A 6,013-nucleotide genomic window follows, 5' to 3' on the forward strand; every position below is an offset into this window, starting at 1 on the left:
TTATTTTTATTCAATTATGTTTACGTTTATTTGCAAAAGATCTGCCATTTTAGCATTATGGGAATTTTCTGGGAATTGTGACTGAATATTCCGTGTGATCTGGGGGGATTCAGCGGGTTTTGGACAAACGTTTCCGGGAATTATCTCCGAGGCTTGTTGGCAACACTGCTGAGGTAGAACATTTATATGCAGGAAGTTGTAGCTTCAATCCTTGGCATCTCTGGGCAGAGCTGGGAAAACCCCAGTTAGTCTGCAACCCTGGAGAGCCAAGCAATCATAGCAAGCACCCTGGCCTATATGAGGCTGGAACAGAGCTTATGGTAACAGGCAACTTTGCAGTATGAAAAATCTGGTAGCAATAGAGTCCATCAAAGGCACTCTAAGAAAGGCATACACAGGACTTTTAAATAATCAGTGCTGATCTCTACTCATTCGCAAATGCACTGTTGCCTAGATGACTTTGATGGGCAGTGACAACACACACACACGCACACCATAATGGACTGCTAGACCCATCAGACCATAGCCTTGCACTCAGAAGAGGAAAGGGGATACTAAAGTGACAAACAAACACAAAATGACACAAAATAGTGCTTTTAAGTGCTGCTTGGGAATGGTACTCACTGAGGGGGAATAATTTGCACCCTTTATAAAAGCTAGGCCAAGTTAACAAGATGAATATGAAACACAGTTGCTGGAGCATTAAATAGAGCAAGCCCAGTGATTGGAAACAGGTGTCCCTCTGGAACTTGAGAAACAAAGTAGAAACAAAGGAATGGGACACAGAAGTGGAGAACTAAAGACTCGCATTTGCAAGCAAGAAAAAAATGCCTGGAATCCTCTATGCAATATGTTGTTACATAACCATAGTAGTTACATAGATGTGTAGTGAATCCTGGCCCAATTTTCCCAATCCTCACTTATCCATTAGCAGCCACTTCAATCAACAGTTGTTTTCCTGTAACTTGGGAAGGGGTTGACTAATGTTTTCACCCCCTTGTGTGAGCAATCTCCATTGCAACACAGTCCTTGTCAGAATCCCCACTCAAAATGGAGATTGCTCACATGGAGAGGGAGGGTTGAGAACATCACTCTGATAGTCATGAGCAAAAGGGGGAATGATTCCCATCAACAGCAGCAGTTGCTGACCAGTGAGTGGGCTCTGGGGGACTTTTGCAGTTCATATGTATCCCTAAATGAGAAGATATGCAGGACTTTGCCAAATGAGGCTAAAACATGGAATTTTAGCAGGATAAAAGTGTTTTTGGTTGGTACTTATTGCACAATATTGTGACCCTGCTGTTGCTGTCTTGCATTCAATTCGTTATTGTTGTATACTTTTCACGGCTGGGCAAAACCTGTCAGTAGGCTCTCACTCTCTGCTACTACATTAGTGCCTTTGTGCATCATTCGTTCATGTGATAGATTCCTTCTGCAGCAGTCATGTGGTGTAAATGAGCACAATTCTGCTCCTCTCCTCCTCCCCTCTCCCCCTCGCAGCAGTTGTGCCACCAACTCCCTCAATCCGGCTGCTGTGTGCACATTCACACAGCAGTCAGCTTCAGGAGACGGTTGGCAGCCAGAATCACTTGTTGCTGACCCCTCCACCCCCAAAAGCATGGAGCTGCTGTGTGAATGTGCACAGAGCAGCCCCATGCCTTGGGACTGGGGAGAAGCAGGGCGTACCCCCACAGAAGGAGTTAACAGGGCATGCCTGCACTACACAATTATAGCAGTTCAATTCCACTTTAATTGCCATAACTTCATCTTATGGAATCCTTGGATTTGTAGTTTTCTGGAAGACTTTTCTGCTAATTTAGAGATTTGCACTAAAACTCTCTAGCACAGAAATCCCACTCCAAACTACAAATTCCAGAATTCCACTGTATGAAGCCATGAGAATTAACATGGTCCCAGACTGCTATAACTTTGTGGTGTGGATATGACCTAGGAAAGGAAATAACAATTTAATTATACCTAAACAAAAGAATATAAATTGTATTCATGTTTAAGCCACAAGTCCTGGTCTTGGGGAGAAAGGACGTACAGTCAGCACTCCATATTTGTGGCTTTGACTTTTGTGGAGTTGATTATTCACAGATTTGATTAACATGTCCTCTCTAGGAATCTCTAGTTTCTCCAGCACAATTCTGTGGGCGATATCTGTCAAATGTCACTCTAGAGGACCTAGGGATTTCCAAAAAGAACACTTCTCTAGGCATTTGTAGGTCCTCAGCACAATTCTAAGATCAACTTCCGGCAGATGTTGACCACAGAGTTGCAGTGAAGGACCTAGAGATTCCTAAAGAGGTATTCTCTCAGGTTAAAAAAAAATAGTGTTTTTTTAATTTGCAGTTTTTTTCACTTTCATGAGGATCCTGCATCCTTAACCCCAGCAAATGTGCAAATGTGGAGGACCCACTGTATATAAATAAAGTTGTGAAATGGGGTGGGTGGGTAGGGGGAATTAGTATTATCTTCCACTTCAGATGCAATTCCCAGACTAATATGCTAAGCAGAACACACTCTTCCTTGAGATTCCACACTTCTTGGAAATTTGTGCTACAATTCCTGGCTCAAAAATGCTGTAATAAAATTCATTTTGTTAGTGCTGGCCCAATCCTCCAATCTGTTTAGTCTAAGCATTTTACATTCTGTGAGGTTTCATTAGCATAGATGTGTTGTTGTTGCTGCTGTTGTTTAAATAATTTTATTATTTAATTTTTAAAATAATAATTTCAGAAATAGAACATACTTGTTTTCAAAAATAATATCCACTGTCTTTCAATTTTCATTACAAAGACAGCCTCATGTATAGAGGTTGCTACATAAGTTGTTATACAGTCTTCTTTTAAGCTCTGCTACACTGCAGATAACAAATAATTCATATTGAAGTTTTGAATTATTTGCTTCTTTTTGTCATAAATGACAAAACTAACATTTGCTATGCAACATGGAATGCATCTTTCAGTGACCTATTTAACTTCTGTTGTGTTTTAACTATCAAACAGAAGCATGAATGACTGATTTACACAGCATGGATTAGTCTTTCTTCCCCACTCCCTAATATTGTCATTTGTTACTGTTTACCACTGTTAATTCTCCCTTTAACTTAAAGATAGGGATGGACGGGTCTGAAATGCTGCATCATGTACCCTTTTTTAAAGTAATCCTTATAATTGCTTCTTTTGTTTTTATTTCTTTTCTTTTGTTTCTTCGTTCCCTTTGCTTTTGAAACAGTTAATAATAAACCAACAGCTTAATATTGATGTCTGTATTCAAAGAATTTAAATCCCTAATTGTTTCAAGTTCTTTGCAGTAAAGAATATTACAAGCTGTCTCACAAGGAGTTTAATTTTAATGGACAATCTGTATGTTCTTTGCAAATGATGGATACAATTTATACTATCACTCATCTATATGGAAATGACTTGAGTAAAAAATATCATGAAGAAATAAAACAACATACCATTTAACTTTTTGGGAAGTTATAGCTTGGATTAAGCTTTAAAGCAGTGATTCCCAACCTTCTTAATGCTGTGACCCTTTAATACAGTTCCTCATTTTGTGGTGACCCAAACCCATGAAGTTATTTTTGTTGCTACTTCATAACTGTAATTAAATAGGTGTTTTCCAATGGTCTTAGGCGATCCTCATGAAAGGGTCATTCGACCCCCAAAGGGGTCCCAACCCACAGGTTGGGAACCACTGCTTTAAAGAAAACACTGAGTCCTATGCCAGAGAGAAGATTCCCTCTTACAAAGAAACCACCTTGAGAAGGCAAATTGAGAAAGTTTATATTGGCTGAACAAGCACTAGTGTAGATCTGAGTATTCGTAGGACTCAGAAAGAATGTTTGGCTTGGGTTTTTTGTTTGTTTGTTTTTAGTATAATTCCATGCTGCCTTGGGAATTTTAAGAGCTGGAGTCCAAAAAAGGGACTCTTCCATGTTCTGACTGTTATGAATTATGTTCAATAAATATTAATACTAGAATTTGTTGGGTAAAACAGGAAACTGTCTGTTGCCAGAGTCTGCACACATTGGAATAAGGCATGCTGGACTGTTAGGGCAAGAGAGCCCCTGACTTATGAAGCCCACCAACTCAGCTCCATTCAACTTGCAGACCATATTTCAAGAGGACATTTCCCAGTTGCATGCACACAACCTCTTACTTCACCTGCAGGAAAGGACTGAGTTTGTGCTAAACACTGAAGCGTTCATCTTTCTTGAGGACTTGGAGCTATCTCTGAAATCTCCTTCTCTTCTGGAGAACTCAGATGGCTGTCAGGCAGATCTGGAAAAAGGTATGGCTGTGGTAGGTCTATTTTGTCTTTGCATGCCAGATTTTCAAGTGAGGGGGGGATGGCAGGTATGTCTATTTTGTCTTCTAAAGCTAAACTCTCAAGCAAGGGGAGGGGCATGACAGAAGTTCCAGAGTCTAGGGGCAACCACTAAAAGGCCCTCTCTCACATCGCCAACAATTGTGCTTGTGAAGGTGGTGAAACTGAGGAGGACTTTTATCACATGGGGGGCTTGCCATGAATAAATTGCCATGCAAACATCATAAATAGTTTAAAAAGTGTGATCAGGGTTCACATGCCGGCGCACTTCTCCCATCAGTGAATCATCACGGACACATCCCCACTCGCTTATTCCATGACCAAAGTGTCCTTTAGTATTAACAAGATCTTCCATTATGTGCTTCATGCTGCTTTGGTCATGGAAGAAGTGAGCGGAGATGCATCTCTGACAATTCACTGACAGGAGAAGTGTGCGAGTGTGTGAACCCTGATTGCGCTTTTTAAACAATTTATAATAATAATAATAATAATAAAATTTTATTTATACCCTGCCCTTCCAAATAGATCAGGGCGGCTTACAAATGCACCTTAGTGCAGCAATTACAATATAAAACAGATTAAAAACAGCATTATCTCTACATAAAAACAATAAAAACCCCTTAGCCCAACCTCACGGCCACGAGTGAGGAGGGAGGCCCATAGGATGTTTAGTCGGGGAATGCCTGATTGAATAGGAAGGTTTTGAGTCCCTTCCTAAATTGGGCCAGGGTGGTAGATGAGCGGAGCTCTGTGGGCAGCGTATTCCAAAGGGCTGGGGCGGCTGTGGAAAAGGACCTTCTGGCCGTAGCGGCCAACCTTGCCCCAGGCACCTTCAGGAGTTGCTGCCCAGATGTTCTGAGGGTGCGAGGCGGAATGTACGGGGAGAGACGGTCCTTCAGGAATCCTGGGCCCAAGCCATTTAGGGCTTTATAGGTAATAACCAACACCTTATATTGAGCTCGGAAGCGAATAGGCAGCCAATGGAGATCTTTGAGCACTGGTGTTATGTGGCTGGTCCTGGAAACGCCAGTGACCAGCCGTGCTGCCATATTCTGCACTACTTGCAGCTTCCGAGTGTGGTATAAGGGTTGCCCCATGTAGAGTGCGTTGCAGAAATCCAATCTCGAAGTTACCAGAGCGTGTACAACAGTTTCAAGGTCCCTCTGGGCCAGGTATGGGCGCAGCTGGCGAATCAGCCGAAGCTGATAACAGGTACTCTTGACCGTCGCATTCACCTGAGCAGTCAGGTGAAGGGACGAGTCAAGAAGCACCCCCAGACTGCGCACGGAGTCCTTCACAGGGAGCGTGACCCCATTCAGGACAGGTGGAACCACCGCCATTCCTGGACCATAGGGACCTATCACTAGTAGCTCCGTTTTCTCTGGATTAAGTTTGAGTCGGTTTTCCCTCATCCAGCCCATTACTGACTCCAGACAGGCCACGAGAGGAGAGACGCCATCCCCAGTCACTGCATCAGTCGGAGACATAGAGAAAATAATTTGGGTGTCATCAGCGTACTGATAACCCCGCGCCCCATGTCTCCGGATGATCTCTCCCAACGGTTTCATGTAAATGTTAAATAGCATGGGGGACAGAATGGCTCCTTGAGGGACCCCGGTTTTAAGGGCCCGCTCACTGGAGCACACGTCCCCCAGCTGCACCATCTGGGACC

The sequence above is a fragment of the Sceloporus undulatus genome, chromosome 5 (genome assembly GCF_019175285.1).
Source record: "Sceloporus undulatus isolate JIND9_A2432 ecotype Alabama chromosome 5, SceUnd_v1.1, whole genome shotgun sequence".
NCBI classification, from domain to species: domain Eukaryota; kingdom Metazoa; phylum Chordata; class Lepidosauria; order Squamata; family Phrynosomatidae; genus Sceloporus; species Sceloporus undulatus.